The 21,254-nt window shown below is 32.1% G+C and overlaps 1 protein-coding gene and 2 long non-coding RNA genes across 6 annotated transcripts in view; 2 read left to right on the forward strand and 1 right to left on the reverse strand.

Moving 5' to 3' along the window:
- Positions 1-2,483, reverse strand: part of LOC141447465 (uncharacterized) — a 125,644-nt gene extending 123,161 nt beyond the window's left edge. For 2 of the 3 annotated variants that reach the window (XR_012454349.1, XM_074115036.1), the window contains exon 1: positions 730-2,483. The gene's annotated coding sequence lies outside the window, so the exon portion shown is untranslated. The remainder of the gene's footprint in view (positions 1-729) is intronic. The other variant, XM_074115040.1, reaches the window with a different exon arrangement.
- LOC141447466 (uncharacterized) lies at positions 2,465-7,792 on the forward strand. 2 transcript variants are annotated; one of them, XR_012454351.1, is made up of 5 exons: positions 2,465-2,601; positions 2,799-3,004; positions 3,243-3,283; positions 4,344-4,500; positions 4,593-7,783. It is a non-coding gene; the product is annotated as an uncharacterized lncRNA (long non-coding RNA). The 2 variants fall into 2 exon arrangements; XR_012454350.1 differs by having other exon boundaries at positions 2,540-3,004; positions 4,593-7,792.
- A 695-nt stretch (positions 7,793-8,487) lies between these two features.
- LOC141447468 (uncharacterized) lies at positions 8,488-19,216 on the forward strand. The gene is made up of 3 exons (XR_012454353.1): positions 8,488-17,054; positions 17,578-17,684; positions 18,860-19,216. It is a non-coding gene; the product is annotated as an uncharacterized lncRNA (long non-coding RNA).
- The last annotated feature ends 2,038 nt before the right edge of the window (positions 19,217-21,254 follow it).

The following is a 21,254-nucleotide window of genomic DNA, read 5'->3' on the forward strand; positions in this document are numbered from 1 at the left end:
CGTCTCTTCTTAAGTAAATCAGAATAAAAGTCTAAGAAAACGATAAATAACTGAATTTATGCTTAAAAATATTTCCCCTAATTTTGTATTTTAATAGATCACAAACAAGACATGCCAGCAGGAATAAAATCTGGGGAAAAGTTTGCGGAACACTGGACTGTGTAAGCGATTGTACTAGTATTTAATGAATTGAAATCGCCTTTAGCGCAAAATCTTTAAGATAATTTTTAAGATAAATTTTTAGTTTTGTTGTAAAGTTACTTAGTACTTAAATTATAAAAAAATGTAAGATTAAACAATTTTTTGGTCTTAAATTATTAGTCTACAAAGATCTTTAATTAAAGGCATTCAAAACTCAAATTCTTAAACAGAACTTCTTAAAATTGTAAATAACATTTATAAGAGATTACAAAATGGAATTGTAATTAATGGAACCACCGAAAGTTAAATATTATAATAGAATTAAATTTAATTATAGATATTGAACTGATATATTGAAGAATCTTATGTCATTCTTAAAGAAGAAAAGTGCCCAACCAAATTATTTTTAAAAAAAATACTAATTTTCTATTCCTAGGAGCTTCTTACAGCTCACTGTCCGGGGAAGGACAATGTTGTCTGTAACGAGAGAACACTGTCCGGAGGCCGGCAGTGCACTGAACAAAGCCAAGAACTTGTCACGGAAAAATAAAATGAAAAAAAATTATAACAATAAATGCTTCATCCTACCTTATCTACGCTGTTGGTTTATGTAACAATATTTTGTAGTTATCCACCTCCTAGCACTGGACACTTGACACAGGTTAAAAAAAATATATTACGCAAAATAATGTACTGTACGTAAATATAAACAATTCTATGAAGAAATTTGGAATACCCGAATTCATTTTTACGCACAGTATAAATCTAATCATTTTATTCTTATTAAAAGAAATAAAAACATTCTCGAACTAACACACCGATATTTTAACACTCCCGCACTTCCTGAAAGAAATGGTATTAATTTTAATCACTGAAGTAGATGTGAGGCCACAGCTGTAGAGCTAAATCAAATTCGTCATATAGAAGAGATGATGTGTTTCCTTAGAATCTATTCAAGTTCTTAAAATCAACTTCTTAAATGTAAAGTTCTTGAAATAATGATACGAAGGTGAGCTGGAGTTGAATATTTGTCACTAAATTCAACTCCCTGAAGAAGAGGCTAAGAAGATGTTTATAACCGGTGCCATTAAAATGCATTTTGTGCTGTAGATAACTGCAACTGCCTTGATAAGTCACTTATGTTTATCGTGTGAGTGTTAGGAATTGTGAAGTGTAAATGTTGTTCGTGTTGTTAGGCTGAGGTATCCGCAGGGACGCCAAGCTCCCTGAAGAAGTGGCTAGCCCACTTCCCCCTACGGGTTATTTTGAGTATGAACGTAATACGAAAGTGTCTTGAGGTTGACCAAAAGGAAAATAAATATAAATAAATATAATTGAACAACTGTTGTCTCATTTTTAGCCAAATTTTGTGATGATACTTAACCAGAAAAGATAAATCTTTCGGCATTTTGTAATTTTTTTTGTAAATAAGTTATTCTATCCAAGATTATTCTACCTTCTAAATAACCATCGTACACCACTGCAACCACTTTTCTCAATACCTTTAATACAGAATGAGGCTAGTACAACTCAAATGAATAAGATGTATAGGTATTCCAAGATGATATGTATCACCTTATCAGCACCGTGGACATACAAAACCGAACATATACATAGAAAAAACTGAAAATATCTAAAAGACCACGGACAAGATATTAGCGATTCATATTTAAATCAACTTGCAAACTATAGAAGCTGTACAGTACCACAAACGAGGACAGAAAACTGGCCATCCACTAAAACCTAAACAGCCATAGGTTACATTACTACATTAACATAAAATTCAATGTCCCAAGAACTCAAATACATGATGTATGATCTTTTTTTTTAATACTAAACTATCTTTCCTTATATTACATAAATTGGAAATCCGAAATTCTTAATACAAGTACGGACATTAAAAGTAAAGTATTTTACAATGTAATGTAGCTCTTCAATTGGAATCAGAAATAAGAAATCAAGTCTCAAAATACATTGGAAAGCACACACGATGTTTAGATTTGTATTTATTTTCATCAGTGAAAAACATTTCTAAATTATTCCATTTGTTTAAATGCTTCTTTTTTTTTCTCTGACTTTGATTAATTGATATTTAATAATATTCTTGCCTGTTTTTGCTGCCTCTAAAACTTCATGAAAATGGACGAACAAGAAGACTTTCTTTTTCTGCTTAAATGAAATAATAATTACTATTGTTTAATAGAAGTAATTCTGTTACTTTCGTAAAAAAAGATTTACAATAACTTGAACACTTTTTGAATTATAACCAGAGTTAATTTCACTTTATTAAAGAAAGAAATAACACTTTAAATAAATCAAGGCACTACAAAATGGAACATGAGAGTGATCTAGTAACATTTTAATGAACTACTTTTTCTAAAAGGTTCACTGCGCAGGTCATACATTTTGTAACCTGAGATCAAGTTAACAAACAAGTGTCAATGAATAAGAGTTGTAAAAGTATATTTTCAATTTTTAATATCTCATACATTAGTTGTAATAAATCAGTTAACGATTTAGTACTAAATATTAACCAACAATTATCGCTTGAATTGTAAAAATATTGTTTAATTTACACGATTGAGATTGTAAACTTCGATTAAGTGCATGCTCGTTAGAGTAATACTTTTTAAAAACATTCATTTTATTATTTCCAGCCAGAGTTACTCCAATTAAATTTTCTGTTTTATTCCTACTGTAAGTTCCTGCAAAAATGTTACGGTTTCCAGCAATAAATATTACAAAAGATTTGTATCCAATTGTACTTTGCAACCATTACAAACAAGGAAACTTAATGAAAACTGTGAATAAAGGAAAATGGGAGAAAAATGTTATTGCTTCAAACTGAAAGTTAATTTATTGAGTAAGTACAAGTTTAAATAGATTATTTACACAATACGATGGCATTCAAAATGATAAATTATGCATCCATTTTAAAGTGGTATTTTGGCTAAATGGTAAGATGTGATTGCTAAAACAAAACAAGAAATTTAAAATGATATTTTTGTAATTAAGTAAACGAGTAGTAATTAGTCCAAAAATTAAGTCGCTTAACCTACTCTTAGAAATTTATTTTCAACTGTATTTATTATTTCGTTTAGATTGGATGAACAATTGAAGGAACAGTCTTATAGAAGTGATAGTAAGTACATTTATTACTTTATTCTGGGTTGATGTGCGTTATATTAAAACTTTGGTAAGACAATTGTGTAAGGGTTCGCCAGAAAGTGCACGAAAAAACGTTACGTTTAATTAAAAATACCCAACTTTGACCATTTTTATTCTATAAAAGTTATAATTCGCAAACTTACTGTAAAATGCAGGGCATATGCTCGTTTGCAAGTGTAAATTTATTCAACACACAGGTTTCGCGAAAAAAAGTTGCCAAAAATGAAAACTTACAAAAACGACACTTTCAAAAATTCGTCTTCTTGTAAACAACGTAGCACCTAAACGCGTAAACCGATATTCATGTCACGCGATTCTGTCCTTTTTGTATGTTCTTTTAATTAGGGCTGTAATTTAACAATTTTTAAACATTTAATTACTAATAGTTTGTTACCTCCTATTTATAGTCAATCTAAGTTAAATGATGTGCTACAGTTTATTGAACAATTATTTTGTTTACGAAAATGGCCAGCATTAGTCTGTGATAGTTAATAAATTCTAAACAATATTAATGAAAATGTATAGCAATAAAATTGTTTAAATGTTATTATTGTTATAAAAATTAAATAAAACTCATAAGCTTTTTCATAACTTGTGAAGTTATGAGCTGAAGTAGAATGAAATGTTGGATGATAGTTGCTTTGTGACCCTTTTGTCGTTTAATCAACCCAAAAATTAACTTTTAAAACTGTTAAGTTTCTGTTAAGGAAATTTCTATAAGATAAATTACTTAAATCATGTTACTTAAAAACTAAAACGTCGGTAAACGAACCTCACTTAATTTGAATCTTCTTCATTGGATTTCAACTTTTAAATGATCAATTTTTGTTTAAAGGTGGCATTACCTTGTTAATGGATATTTAATATTATATTGAAATGTGTTCTGTTAAATTGGACTGTTAAGAGGAGAAGCCGCATCGTTTTTAATATAAAAAGTATCAAAATATTAGTAAACACTAACATTAATTTGTAAGCTCCAAGTGATATTAATGTACTTATATTTTGTTTTCTTTATCCAGTGCCTTTGTCCTTAGGGCCGAGTCGCCATGCTCTAGCTCGCAGTACCAATCATGGCCCTTCTGTACGTCACACAACAGTTGAGGTGATTCGGATCTATTTCTACATTCTGGTCAATCAACAAATAAGGAAATCTATGTACCTACCATGCTAACTAGTGGAGCTGTTCATCAGGTAGTCTAATCAATCATTTAATACATCTAATTAAAACACTTGATTTTTATAAGATTATCTTGATTAATTGAATTATGATGATTTCGAGATAGAAAACAGCCAATACTGAGAGTACTACCTGCAATACTGTCCATCAAATGAAGATAAAATGAAAAAGACGTTGAGGAAACATCCAGTGAAAATGTACAAATAACTCAATTTAAAAACTCAATTCCAAAAATTAGTTAGACTAAAACTAGTCTAAATAACATAAAAAAATTGATAATTATTTGGAACCATTTTATTATCAATCAAAAGTACCGCATCGTCACCATCCGCATGTGACGTCATAAAGTAGTCCCTAATAAATTAATGAATAAATGAATTAAAAAATATTTTAAATTTAGAAAACTTTTTTTTTAGCCATAATTTCATGGAATTCAATATAAGTTGATTGAAAAATTTTTAATATAGCAGCACATATGTTGAACCTTATGTACGTAACGGCCATTTTGTCAGTTTTACTTGTAATCTCAGCCAGGTAACATCGTAGTTGCAAAATAAATACATTTTCTTAATTAAAACTGAAAATATTCCATCAAATTTTTATTTTTAATGATATAATAATGCAAAAGCAATAATGTTATATAAAAACTTTATTACTTTGCAAAATTTTATTTTATTAAAATTGATAAAAAAGAGCTGGCTGCTTTTACAAATAACACTCTTACACTGACACCATATCAGACATTATCTACAATCACACAGTGTAACAACATGTCTCATAACTACATTCAGGGGCGGCTCTAGCTCGTGTAGCGCCCGTGTGCAATGAAACCATGGCGCCCCCTAGGCCTGACCCTCCCCCGCGGCTATAACTATTAACTTTGCCGTCGTAACAAGAAAGTTCTTTCGTATTAAACTTCTAAACTTTAAATACGTGAAATAAGGTTTATTTCGAGTTGAAACAAAATGTTCGAAAAAGAAGCCGCCCGTAGGGCGCTCGCGTTTGATAATTGCCGCCACCGCGCTGGCTGGCCGCTTCTGTCATATCATTGTTGTACCATGATGGTCCAAGACGATGCTCTTAGCTGTCTCAGGGAGCGCCGCGGCGCCTGAGACGGCGGCGCCCGTGCGCATTGCACACCCTGCACTATAGGTTAAGCCGCCCCTGACTACATTCTAGGATAAAATCACTTTACACTTAAAAAGTTCGATGGCATTTGAATGATCAAAAAGTGTTTATTCTTTAATACAATTTTTTATTACTAAACTGTGGTACAGTTGGTTTGAAACAGATATATCAGATATAGGAAGAAGTCAGCAGATACAATGACGTATTTGATGAGGTGTTATACTGCCCAAGCAAGACATTATTCCGATAATATGTAAAACAAGAACAGGACCACAGAAAATGACAATCTAGATCTAATTAAAAATGTTTAAATTGCTTTAAGTTCACTTTTAATTTTTTAAAGACTTTAATAAAAATAAAATATTCTAAATAATAAAATATAAACTAAATAATAAAATTTAGTGCTTAAATCGAAATAAGTAGAGTTTAGATGTTAGTTATTCAATTTTTAGTTTGAACTTAGAATCGAGTTACAGACTTTGGTATTAATGAAACATGCTATCACAAAGCTGCGATAAAATAATACATTTATAAAGTTTTTCTCTTTATTTTGTTATGGAGAAGGTGTGGATTAATTATTTACAGAACTCAATTTCAAAAAGTTTGGGTTCAACAGAAGGTAAACTGACTTGAATTCTACGGATGGATTTAGGCTTTTTGTAATTTTTAATTAGGCTTACAACTTAGTTAGGTCTCTTTAGAGGCGTCATCCTCAAGGAGACAGATGCATCTGAGGTGTCCTAACTAAGTTGTCGGACTAAACATATGTTATTCTAATGATGCTAATCTGAGATATCTGAGCGAATTATGAAAATATTAAGCGATCAATAAAAAATATATATATATATATTTGGAGTGTCTTCCGTAAGCAGTTTTGTGGATATTGGAATTCATTTCGAAGCTCCCACTTTTCCATCCGAAGCCACTCAATAGGAAGTCAACAGATAGGAGACACTGCTCAACTAGACCTAACGATTCAACGATTTCCTGTTCTCAAAAAATCGACACCAAAAACAAATTGTCAACCACCAGTTAGTTCTTCTTATGCTTCTATATTCCGACACTAGGCTTTTCAGTCATCAATCACGCCTTCATCAAGCCACTCTTTGCTGAGGTTCTCCTGGTTTAGTGCAGGCTTCCAACTCAACTTCTACAGCTCTTTTCCACGAAAGAACATCGATCTTTCGTTTTACCTCCAGTTGCGACTGTACTTCGCCAGCACTCAATCCACTCCCTACATTCACCCACCATCTTCACTGTCAAGCATTTCTGCGCAGGATCCTAGGGCTCTATGTTTTTCTAAAAGAATTTTGCCAAAGAAAAAACCGCTCTTTTATATTCAAAGAATAGTTCTACGACTAGCCTCTACTCATAAGCAGCTTCAGTAGTATGATCTAAACCACTCTGACGTCTACTTCTTCCATCAGATCAGAACTAATTTTGACATCGATAGTCCTCAAAACCAATTTCATCTGTCGCTTAAAAACATATGAATCTTCGAAACTATTTTCTACTTGTCTGGAAAGGCTCTCATTGCTGGCCAGGGATAATACAAGTTTGATGTTCTTGCATCAATCTCCATTAGTGTTAAAATTTCGATTTTTCTTCAATAATTTGGGATCATTCAACATGTTCTATGTTTCCAAACCTCACCTTCAAAACAATGCTTTTTAATGTGTTCTGTGATTTGTTTCAAACTTAATGCTTTACCATAGGATCTATAATTCAAAGTGTTTTTTTACAAAAAATCAAAATTAACTATAGCAACGCTCAAATGCACTGAACATTAGTCTGCTTGTACTGCAGATAAGGTGCTCTTCCCCCATTATCCCTCAATCTTAGACCTAAAATACATAAAATGTAGGTTGTGATCTTTTTCAGCATTAAGCCAAACTTATAATTGCTTTCAGACTAAAAGTTCAATCTTTTCTTTTAAATATAAAACTCTACAGCATTTTTTTTCTATTTGTCATCTTAAATTGGAGGAAGAAGTCTTTAATTTCATTTTTCATATTTCAATCTAACAAAGGTTCATTGACTTATGGGAACTAATGTAACGGTACTTTAGCCGTTTCTTACCCCGCAGTGTTGAGCAGGAACTAAGGTATGTAAAAGATTTGCTCAATTTCAAACCCAGTTCTATGATATCGAGCCAGCTGGAGGACCGACTTTTTTTTTTAACAGCTCAATTGAGCAAGTTTGATTCCATCTCTCATCACTCGACCTTACAGCTTTGTATCCATCACTTTCTAAACGTAACAAATGGCTTGCGAGTAAATTCTATAAAACGATCTATTTCTATAATATCGAAGTTAATTATTACTAGTAATTTAATATGATAACTTGCGATAAATATAAGAAAATAATTTTTAGACAATAAGAAGTTTAGTTCCTTGAAGAAGTAAAATACAATATTCCAAAATTGAATAAGCAATATTTGGGCGACCACAAATATAAATATATTATTTTTAATATTACGTATTATGTGTTGCCAACATATTGCTGCAAAAGGTTGTAAACACATTTTTCTTAAATCATACAGAACAACAACAATCTACCTCATTTCATAGTCTACGCTACGAAATTCCAATAACATTTTAAAGCTGCTAACAAAACAACAGACCTGTAATGAGGTAACTGCAGAAGTTGGACTGCAGCCAGCCTGAGTCACCTCGTTACAGGGTCTTCAAGTTTGTTAGAAGTAAAAAAATGGAAAGTTGGATTATTAGCTAAAAGACAGAAATAGAAGTTGTTTGTTGTTAAGGATTTAGAAAAAAGATCATTATGTATGATGATTTGATTTGAGTCAAGGCCTAAAGAAAGTATATTTGGAATCGTATTTGTTGATTTAGTGGAAGATTTAGAATCCGAAGTCAAGAACTTTTATCTATTTGGGAATTTAACAGAATCAGTTTAAATTCCCAAAATAGATCTGTATTTATTCGCTTCCTTTTGTTACTATGGTAGCGGGTGGGTACTAAATAAGCTTTACAAGCTTTATTGAGAAATGTGGTGAGAGATGCGTCATCTTGCTTCAATGCTGTGTAAAAATTAGAAAATGGATCTATGCAGACTCTATTCAAAAAATGAAGTAAACTGGGTTTTTAAATTGAGAAATCTTTTGTTTATCTTAGGTTTCTCTGAAAGGTGGGTTAAGAATGATGCGTTAACAGTAATGATAAGTTTACAAAAACGAAGTTTCTGATTTATCGTTTTATAACCCCTGATAAGTCTGTGAGAACCTTGTCTGAGATTAAATATAGTGAATGGAAAAAAGAAGTCTCCCTAAACTGGGTCTTCAGGGAAAACGGCGGTTCCCTAACGTTCGAATAGTTTCTGTCGGTTTCGAAATCGAATAATTTCGAATACGATTACCGTCGGTTTTTCTGTATATCAAACGCAAGCGCGTCGATCGTATATTTAAAAAAAAGTAAAGGCAGGCTGCAACAAAATCGTTTATGCCGTACTACGATGTTCCGTTCCGTATTACGCGTAAGTTTGTGTTCTTATAGACCCAGCTTAAGAAGGCAAAGAGGGAAAAATGCTGTTAAGTTTTTATTTAAAAGAATTGGTACATGCTTTAGTCTGATTGTGATTATCGATTTTGGTTTTTAAATGTAAAAAAAAAGATCACTCCTAATATTTATGTTAGATTGGCCCTCTTACTCAGTCTGTAGAAGTTTCTACATATTCCAACTGAAAGCCTCTACGCGCAGACACTCGCAAGACTAGCTGCTCCAGTAATTAGCAATATGAATTGTTGTTTTTTCTTGAAGTGTACATAATTTAATAATTTGTTTAGGTTTGGTATTATAGTTTATATAGAACTTTTACCCTTATGGTTTCCATATTGGGTGCATATTTTGTGAAAGTTCGTATTTTGTTCTGCATAAAGAAAGCTTTTAATGCCCAAATTGAAGGCTATAGATTTACATCCCTGTTAGCTAAATATTGCTCTCTAACAGTGTGTTATGTAGGGATAATCGTTTCACATTTCAATGATTTGTCAATTCCTGTAAGTCTCCTAATGAATTGCTCAATGATTAGGGGTTAGTGGGTATTAGAATTTGGGAGTTCATAGACAAAACTCAGTGCAATTGTCGAAGCGATATTTAGTTTTGAATTTTTTTCAATGCATATTGAATTCCAGTTCAGTGTGTTAGTGTATAATATTGAAGCAGACATTTAGTCACACATTACATTGCATTAATTTAAATTTGAGATTTGAACATTAGAACATGTTTTTCGGCTCCGGATTATTGAATAAAAATACTTAAAAGGGATTTATTGTTGCTAATGGGAGAAGTATTCATACTCCATTAATGGATACCTAAATTGAGATGAAGTCTGAGACAGAATAAAGATAAACTGGAATACATGGATAGGCATAGCGAAAAGAGAGATGAAGGGATTTGAGGGATGGAGAGATGAACTGGATTAGAGGGATAGATGATAGAAAGATGAACAGGATTTGACCTCAATCAGGGGGATTGTTGACCTGGACTAGAGGGACTGATGACCTAGATTAAAGGGATAGATGAACTGGATTACAGGAATTAAAGAGGGGGTGATGACTGGTTTACAGGGTTTGATGAGGAATTGATGACCTGAATCATAGGGTTTGATGTGGAATTGATGACCTAGATTAGAGGGATTGATGTTTGGTTAGATGAACTGGATTAGTGGGAAAGACGATGGGTAGATGAACTGGATGGATAAGAGTTAGATGACCTGGTTTATAGGGTTTGGTGTGGAATTGATGACCTGGATTAGAGGGATTGATGACGGATAGCTGGCCTGGATCAGAAGGATTGATGTTGGATAGATGAACTGGATTAGAGGGAAAGACGATGGGAAGATGAACTGGATTATCGGGAAAGACGATAGGTAGATGAACTGGATTAATGAGAGTTAGATGACCTGGAAGGAACAGATGACGGATAGACGACCTGGTTTTTAGGGTTTGATGAGGAATTGATGACCTGGATTTGAGGGATAGATGAACTTGATTAGAGGGATAGATGATGGTTAGATGAACTGGATTGATAATGGATAGATGAACTGGATTAGAGGGATTGATGACCTGGATTAGAGAGGTAGATGAACTGGATTAGATGACTCGTTTTTGTATAGTCTCGGAAATGAGAATAAATTAACAGTTCGCTCTTTTATCTAGTTTAATGTTATATGAGTATCATATGTAGTATATTGTATGATTACAATCAGGCTAATTGTATTCCTTTATGAATTGAAGTCAATTTGTCTGATATTGAGCTCAACTCTAGAAGAAGCTGAAGTCTAAATAGCTCATCCATACTTTCTACTCTAGAATATTGAGCAACTTCTTTTTATTGTTCTATTTTAATTCATTTTTTGATGGTCTTGGTGATTTATTATCAAATTGCTATTAGTAGTTCTTATTTCAAACTAAGACTGAATAGGTGAAAATTAAACCTATTTATGTTCGACCTGATCCCTAAATTGCTACTAAAGTTAGTGAATAATTTGAATGGCCTTATGAAACAGAATTTACATTAATAATTTCTAATTTTCCTATTTTAGTAAAAAAAAAGTTTTATTTTTATTATGTTCTTATTAATTCAATTTGTTATGAATTATTGTTTGGATTTTTTTAAATTCCATAATTCAAAGCGCGATATTCGGTTGTAAAACGCGAGGAACATCTACCAGCCCAAACTAAGCTGGAATAGGAGAATAGTGTTGGATAGTTACACGCTTGGAATAGCAGGGTAGTTGATTGAAATTAGGTTGATGGAGGACATGGTCAGAGGGTAAATGTTTTATATGGATATGACCTTTTACTGGCTGGAAGTCCTGACCTGGAAGTTTACCAGGACTGCCAATGGTTGCTGCTAAGAACACTTTAGAGGGTTCCAGGCTCTTTCACTCACTGTACTGTTTTAAACCAACTGTTGCCAATCGTGTTGATAAAAAAAATTATTCTAAGGCTTTTGGTGGGCAATAAGTTAGCTAGAATTTTGAAACAATTTCAAAATTAAAGTTTACAGTTAGCTTTTTAGTTAGGGTTTTCAGGTGCCAAACAACCAGCTTTTACTTTTACCTTGACACCATATCAGTCTACAACAATCACACAATATAACAACATTTCTCATAACTACATTCTAGGATGAATTCACTTTACAATTAGAATTAAAGTTGAACTTTTTGATGGCTTTTGATTTGTTGGTTTGAAGCAGATAAATTTTTGTTGGTATCAAAAGGAGGAAGTCAACAGATAAGGAATTATCTTGCCCAAGGGAGGAATTATACCCAAAATTTGGGAAGCAAAAACAGGACCAAAATAAATGACAATTTAGATATAATAATTAGATATAAGTGTTGAAGTGTTGAAAAGGCTGTAGTGGTTGATTAAGTATGCGACTCATATCTGAAGATGTATATGTATACTGGAATTAGTTTAGTTTTGTGGATATTGGAATTCATTTTGAAGCCCCTACTGATCCTTCCGAAGTCACTCAAGAGGAAGCCAACAGATAGGAGTCACTAAATAGTAAACATATGCAGCTTCACTAGTATGATCTAAACCACTCTGACGTCTACTTCTTCCATCAGATCAGAACTAATTTTGACATCGATAGTCCTCAAAACCAATTTCTTCTGTCGCTTAAAAACATATGAATCTTGGAAACTATTTTCTGCTTGTCTGGAGAGGCTCTCATTACTGGCCAGGGATTATACAAGTTTGATGTTTTTGCATCAATCTCCATTAGTGTTAAAATTTCGATTTTTCTTCAATAATTTGGGATCATTCCAACATGTTCTATGTTTCCAAACCTCACCTTCAAAACAATGCTTTTTAATGTGTTCTGTGATTTGTTTCAAACTTAATGCTTTACCATAGGATCTATAATTCAAAGTGTTTTTTTACAAAAAATCAAAATTAACTATAGCAACGCTCAAATGCACTGAACATTAGTTTGCTTGTACTGCAGATAAGGTGCTCTTCCCCCATTATCCCCCAATCTTAGACCTAAAATACATAAAATGTAGGATGTGATCTTTTTCAGCATTAAGCCAAACTTATAATTGCTTTCAGAGTAAAAGTTCAATCTTTTCTTTTAAATATAAAACTCTACAGCATTTTTTTTCTATTTGTCATCTTAAATTGGAGGAAGAAGTCTTTAATTTCATTCTCTATTTTTCAATCTAATAAAGGTTCATTGACTTATGGGAACTAATGTAACGGTACTTTAGCCGTTTCTTACCCCGCAGTGTTGAGCAGGAACCAAGGTATGTAAAAGATTTGCTCAATTTCAAACCCAGTTCTATGATATCGAGCCGACTAGAAGTCCGACTTTTTTTTAAACAGCTCAATTGAGCAAGTTTGATTCCATCTCTCATCATTCGAATTTAGAGCTTTGTATCCATCGCTTTCTAAACGTAACAAATAGCTTACGAGTAAATTACGATCTATTTCTATAATATCGAAGTTAATTATTACTAGTAATTTAACATGTTGACTTGCGATAAAAATAAGAAAATGATTTTAAGACAATAAGAAGTTTAGTTCCTTGAAGAAGTAAAACAATATTCCAGAATTAAATAAGCAAAATTGTGGCGACCACAAGTATAAATATATTATTTTTAATATTACGTGTTAAGAGTTGCCATCGTATTGCCGAAAAAGGTTGTAAATATATTTTTCTTAAACTACACCGCAACAACAATCTACCTCATTTCGTAGTCTACGCTACGAAATTCCAATAACATTTTAAAGCTGCTAACAAAATAACAGACCTGTAATGAGGTAACTACAGAACTTGGACTGCAGCCAACCTGAGTCACCTCGTTACAGGGTCTTCAAGTTTGTTAGAAGTAAAAAATGGAAGTTGGATTATTAGCTAAAAGACAGAAATAGAAGTTGTTTGTTGTTAAGGATTTAGAAAAAAGATTATGTATAACCTTTGATTCGATTCAAGGCCTAAAGAAAGTATATTTGGAATCGTATTTGTTGATTTAGTGGTTGATTTTGAATCCAAAATCCCCTTAGGCTGATGCCCAAACAAATCTAGTTTCTTTGCAAACATTGATTTTGACTTAGTCTTTTTTATCTATCCGGGAATTGAACTTCTCAAAAATAGATCTTTATTTATTCGTTTTCTTTTGTTACTATGGTAACGTGTGGGATACTAAATAAGCTTTGCAAGTTTTATTGAGAAATATGATGAGAGATGAATCATCTTGCTCGGATGCTGAGTAAAAATGAGAAATTGGATCTATGCAGACTCTATTCAAAAAATGAAGTTAACTGGGTTTTTAAATTGAGAAATCTTTTGTTTAACTTAGAGTTCTCTCAAAGGTGGGTTAAGAATGAAGCGTTAGCAGTAATGATAAGTTTACAAAAACGAAGTTTCTGATTTATCGTTTTATAACCCCTGATAAGTCTGTGAGAACCTTGTCTGACATTGAATATAGTGAATGAAAAAAAGAAGTCTCTCTAAAACTGGGTCTTCAGGGAAAACGGCGGTTCCCTAACGTTCGAATAGTTACTGCCGGTTTCGATATCGTCGTGACGCTTCAAATAATTTCGAATACGATTACCGTCGGTTTTTCTGTATATCAGACGCAAGCGCGTCGATCGTATATTTAAAAAAAAGTAAAGGCAGGCTGCAACAAAATCGTTTATGCCGTACTACGATGTTCCGTTCCGTATTCCGTGTTAAGTTCGTGTTCTTATAGACCCAGCATAATAAGAAGGCATTTAGGGAAAAATGCTGTTAAGTTTTTATTTAAAAGAATTGGTACATGCTTTAGTCTGATTGTGATTATCGATTTTGGTTTTTAAATGTAAAAAAAAAGATCACTCCTAATATTTATGTTAGATTGGCCCTCTTACTCAGTCTGTAGAAGTTTCTACATATTCCAACTGAAAGCCTCTACGCGCAGACACTCGCAAGACTAGCTGCTCCAGAAATTAGCAATAGGTAATTCTTGTTTTTTCTTGAAGTGTACATAATTTAATAATTTGTTTAGGTTTGGTATTATAGTTTATATAGTACTTTTGCCCTTATGGTTTCTTTATTGGGTGCATATTTTGTGAAAGTTCGTATTTTGTTCTACATAAAGAAAGCTTTTAATGCCCAAATTGAAGGCTGCAGATTTACATCCCTGTTAGCTAAATATTGCTCTCTAACAGTGTGTTATGTAGGGATAATCGTTTCACATTTCAATGATTTGTCACTTCCTGTAAGTCTCCTAATGAATTGCACAATGATTAGGGGTTAGTGGGTATTAGAGAGATATTTGGGAGTTCATAGACAAAACTCAGTGCAATTGTCGCAGCGATATCTAGTTTGGAATTTTTTTCAATGCATATTGAATTCCAGCTCCATTAGTTAGTGTGTAATATTGAAGCAGACATTTAGTCACATATTACATTGCATTAATTTAAATTTGAGATTTGAACATTAGTACATGTTTATCAGCTCCGGATTATTGAATAAAAATACTCAAGATAGATTTATTGTTGCTAATGGGAGAAATATTCATACTTCATTAATGGATAGCTAAATTAAGATGAAGTTTAAGACAGAATAAAGATGAACTGGATTAAATGGATAGGCACAGCGAAAAGAGAGATGAAGGGATTAGAGGGACAGATGATGGAGAGATGAACTGGATTTGAAGGATAGATGATGGAGAGATGAACTGTATTTGACCTCGATAAGGAGGGATTGATGACCTGGATTAGAGGGATTGATGACCTAAATTAGATGGATAGATAATGGGTATATGAACTGGATTATAGGAATTATTATTTTAAATATCTATTTATGTTATGTATGTACATATTTTAATCTTTTCAAGGGTTGTTTTATTCTTTTGTTGCTTAGTGTTTTCTGTGGTTTGTTGTTGTATTCTTGGTTGTTTTTGTCCTCCTTTTCTATAAATTCCCAAAAGCGACTTATCCCTTATTCAGCCATTCTTGCCAAAATCCCCCCTATAATTTCGCGGTTAACACCGGTTAATCGTATTCCTTAATCGCTGGTTTTCACCCTGACCCTTCGCAGGTAATGCATGTCACAGGGTCAAAACTGGCTAGAATATGGTTAGACAAGAATGGTTTATTTTTTTGGGGGGCAGAAACCTGAGCTCTACCTCCTCGTGGTGCTCCCCGGTAAACTGCTCTTTTGAGCAGGCTAACAGAGCCAGTACCAAAACTAGCTTCAAATTTCAGCATGTGCAACCATTGGATCTGTAAACAGTCCAATGGTTTGTGATTCACTGTGAGGAGTTGATACCTATAACTATTTAAGATCCCCTCAATCAGCAGGGGGTTTGGCTGCGTTTAGGGAGTTTGTCAAAATAATCCCCGAAAATTTTATAACATCTGTAAAACTATTTTTGTCTGTACTTGATAGCAATTAGGATAAATAATGTATTCTTATATATTATGTATTCTTTTATTCCATATTCCCTATTATTATCTTTTATTTCTTAATAATATCTTTTATTTTCCCTTACTTAATGAGAAAGGTGTTTAGATCATGCAAAAATTAATGTTAACCCAAAAAATTTGCATGAATCGATGAGGACGTCAACACATTATCACAAAAATATGAAAATCGGCGGAAACGAAACCTTATTTTACGTTTTGATTCTGACTGGTTACCCAACTTGAACTAAGCGATCAAAATGGTTTTTACCGGAAGTATCTTTTACCAAATTGGTTTCTCCTTTTTTTGCACGTTTTTTCGAAAAAACCTAATGTTTTTCTTTTAACATTCCAAACAGCTACAACGTACTTCAGTTGATCTACAACGTAAATGTAAAAACTCGATTAAGGGCTATTTAAAGATTGAATTCTTTACATTTAAATGAATTCTTTACTGAATTATAGAGAAACGTTTGCTTCAAAATTTGAAATGGAAAAGAATTAGACGTGTTAAGGACATGCTAATGCTTTCTAGCGGCAATAGGCTAAACTAAATATATGTAATTGCATCGGAACTAGTTCCAGTGTTCACCGCTAGGTAGCATGAACATTTACTTTGACACTATTAAAATAAACATTAAATAACCTAACGAAACAACTGTCCGGTACGGCAATAGGGTAAAAAGGTTATTCGGTTTTGTCCAAATACATATTAACTTTATCGTGTTGTAACAGTTATAATTTGCTTTATTTATTAAATGTTGATAAACATTTTATATTGTCAGTATTTTAAAAAGAAGTTTTCCTCTAAAAAAAAAGTCCATCTTTAAAATTCACTGATTACCTCATAATTTGGTGTTTCTTTATTTATGATTGATAGTTTCAAGTTGATGCTGCTGTAACTAACTCAGTGTGAACTTTACATACCTTTGATTGTATTATCTATTTGATTAAGCGATAACTTCCTAGGAAATTAAAAAAACCTTGTTTTTGCTTCATTACTGCGTTAAGGACTACTTACAGGTAAGCACCTTTTTTTGGTAATACTTTTATGTTTAATTACGAGTTTATGTGATTAGAAGTGTTTATGAAATTGACATGTTTCCAAGACAGTTGATAGTAGATGCATTTTAAGTGTACACATGTAATTTTAAAAATTTGATTTCAGTATACATTATTTTGTTTCATAAAGATGTTTCAACGGTCATAAGTAGGTAGATTTAGTTCGTAACATGTTAATAATTTTTGGTCGTCTTTATTACTGTAAAAGTAAATTGCTAATTACGATTATTTATTTGGGAATTATGAACTTCTACGTAAATATTCACATTTCTCTCATTTAAAGGGGAGAGTAATCTGCATGAAATTTAAATTAATAATGTAAAGTTTAATAACGTCCTAGAATTATGGACCTTGGATTTTGCAAGGTTCGCACCAGTATTATTAAATTTAACTAATTGATTTTTTTTTTTTCTAAAGATTTTTAAATTACAATGAAAACAACTGTATAAATAATTGTTTGTATAATTTTTAATTTTGTTCTCAGCGTTCTGTCGACATTCTAATGGTAATTCTGAACTAGTTCAATTCAAACAAATGGCTGGGTTAATGACATTTTATCCAGTGTAACACATTTTAACTCTTACAGCAACAGTAAGTACATGTTTTCAGCTTACAGCATGTTGTTTCTCAGTTAAGATATTATGTCGTATTATCTAAAGATAAATAATAAAGTATGCAGTATTAGATTACATACCTAGTAAGTGCAATGATTTGCCAAAATTCAATCTATCCAGAAGGTACATGAACTTAAATTTTCGTTTTTTTTTAAGTGCATGTGCTTACACTTTTAATGATTCTCTATCATCTTAGGGCTTTTTAGTGATCAAATTGATTTACTGAAGTGAATTATTAAGTCATAAACATTAGTGTTGTACAGATTGCACATTCAGTATAACGAAATAACCTTTATATATCATAAACATGGTAATATCGTAATAATCAGTAATACCACAATGTGATGAATCATAATATTATACACGAAGACAATGGCACAAGGACCGCTCGGACCCACTCACATTCAGTATATTTAATTATATAATTTGTTTGGTCTTTTTAATTCTTCAAAACTGAACTTTTTGCAACAATTAAGTCAAGTATTTCATACAGGCAAATGTGGCGTGTTGTCTTCCGCTATTGTAACCCATTTCATTATTTTAAAGGATCCTTCTATACTGCCATAATTACGAGGTGATTCGCATCCATTCTATTTTGATAATAAACTAAACTAGGTTTTCTAACTGTGGAACTGTTCTTCAAGTATTCTTATATATTATTTACTACGTTCAGAATAATACTACATAAACTAAAACTTTTTTTCATATACGAGTAAATTTTTAACTTTTTAGCTGAAAACAAGTTTTAATTTTCTGAAAAAAGGTTTTAATTTGATTAAAATTCTGTTATATTCTCCAATCACAGAACTATTTCTATTCTGTATTAAAAAAAACAACAAAAAACTAGAATATTAGTAGCATGTTTGTTGTATTGTTCAGTCTGAGTAATCTTTTTGATAAATAATAAGTATGTTTTTTGAAAATATATTTCATTTTCATTGAAAGAAAGGGTTAGGTTCTTTAAAAAATGATTTAAACTTTCATATCAACGCTTTAGTTTTATAGCAGTCACATTTATTTTAATTTTATGAATACATAATCAATTATTATAATTTTTTTTTTGTCTAGATTCTTAATTCAAGCTAAACTCAGTAAAAACTAATTATTTTAAGTACATAAATATAGTTGATTGTATATAATGTTGATTTTCAGATTAAATACCTCTGATACTGGAGTACTGGTATGTTTTGCTAGTCGCCTCCGTCCACGACACCTAATTAGTAGTTGAGCGCAAATGTCGCCTGAAAAAAAAAAATACTGGAGTACTGCCTGCAAAACTGTTCACCAATAGAAGCCCAACTGAAATAGACGTAAATCATCTATCCTAGGAGATTTTTGTCAAGAATCAATTAATAAAACAAGTATTATGTAGTTACTGTACGTAATATGAACGTTAATTTCACAATGTAATGCTAGAATTTTTACTTCAAATTACATGTTCTTTGTTTTTAATACAATTTTTAATGGGTTTGCTATATTTAAAAAAAAATTATAAATTTAAAAAAAGAATCTTATTTATTCTCCTTTTCATTTAAAAAAAAAATAGTGAAATTCAAAAAAAATAAACTGTTTTACATTATATATTTATTGTAATCAATATACAAAATTGGTTACAAGAATAGCTTTTACTACATTTAAAGAAAAATAATACATATTTTATTTATTTTTATTTTTTTTATAGTTTTGCAGTATTAGCATGTAATAAAAACAAACAAATCAGAAGCTAACATTAACCAATCCAATCAACTATTTTAGATTTCTTTCCACAATCAGATTTATAAAGAGGTGACAAATGTTGAGGATGTCGGATTTATATTGCCTATTTAAAAGAGAGATTACTTGCTCTTCCTTGTTATCACAAACAGGGATTGGGGAATTCTGCCTACAGGTGGCATATTTGGGACATTGAGTAAGAAAATGCATGAAATCATCCACAACGCCGCATTCTTCGCACTGCCCATCACATCTGACAACCAAGTTACACCCTGCCACTGAGTATTTACCCGTTAGTCTCAATTGTGCAAACAATCGGATAAACCCGAATGCTACATTATCACTGAGCAAGTAAGGCTGCGGATCCTCTATAAGATTAAGCTTTTTATAAAAATTAGAAAATAAGGAATTTATCAACAATTCAAGATCCCCGGCTCGTAAATATGTTGCTGCGACTCGGAGGACCGCACGAAAATCAACATCCAGGAAAGACTCCAACCTAACTATATCGAGCAAATTCGAACAACCCGTTCTCCTGCATAGTTCCACGACTTGAGACACCCAATTATATTTTTTATCAACATTCCCCACCAAGTGGACCTCCAAGAGCTTTTTAAAGCATATTTTGGGAAGTCTGCTATCTTCCATCAACGCTATATGCCTCAGCCATCTCACAACACTTTTTAATACATCCCATGATATAGAAATAATACCTACTTCCGTCCTAATAGCGGGGGATGAACGCACCAGGCTCAATAATCTTTTAAAAAAAGAGATCTGAACTTTATCAAGCTGATCCAGATGACGCAGACCCCAAATGGAAACACTATACATAAGAATACTTTTTACAGTGGAGTTGTAGATTAGGGAATGACTTTACCAAGATTTCATTTTACAGGTGAATAAACTGTTATATCTTTTATTAACAAGTTTTTACAGATTGATTGGTAAAAAGCGTTTAACTAAAAAAAAAAAGAATAAAAAGGAAAACCTGAAAAAAACCATTGGAAATAGACTCTTAATTTCATTGTACTGCTGCTACTACTGCATTTGATAGTTAATACTAAAGGCAATCCTAGATTGTATATGTTGGGTCGATCTGTTTTGAAATTCAAGAAGTGAAAACCATTGGAAAAAGAGGAAATAATCTCTTAATTTCACTGTAATGCTGCTGTTTCTGCATTTGATAGTTAATACTAAAGGCAATCCTAGATTGTATATGTTGGGTCGATCTGTTTTGAAATTCAAGAAGTGAAAACCATTGGAAAAAGAGGAAATAGTCTCTTAATTTCACTGTAATGCTGCTGTTTCTGCATTTGATAGTTAATACTAAAGGCAATCCTAGATTGTATATGTTGGGTCGATCTGTTTTGAAATTCAAGAAGTGAAAACCATTGGAAAAAGAGGAAATAGTCTCTTAATTTCACTGTAATGCTGCTGTTTCTGCATTTGATAGTTAATACTAAAGGCAATCCTAGATTGTATATGTTGGGTCGATCTGTTTTGAAATTCAAGAAGTGAAAACCATTGGAAAAAGAGGAAATAGTCTCTTAATTTCACTGTAATGCTGCTGTTTCTGCATTTGATAGTTAATACTAAAGGCAATCCTAGATTGTATATGTTGGGTCGATCTGTTTTGAAATTCAAGAAGTGAAAACCATTGGAAAAAGAGGAAATAGTCTCTTAATTTCACTGTAATGCTGCTGTTTCTGCATTTGATAGTTAATACTAAAGGCAATCCTAGATTGTATATGTTGGGTCGATCTGTTTTGAAATTCAAGAAGTGAAAACCATTGGAAAAAGAGGAAATAGTCTCTTAATTTCACTGTAATGC

The sequence above is a fragment of the Rhodnius prolixus genome, unplaced genomic scaffold (genome assembly GCF_049639745.1).
Source record: "Rhodnius prolixus isolate KJV_2025 unplaced genomic scaffold, Rpr scaffold_7, whole genome shotgun sequence".
NCBI lineage: Eukaryota > Metazoa > Arthropoda > Insecta > Hemiptera > Reduviidae > Rhodnius > Rhodnius prolixus.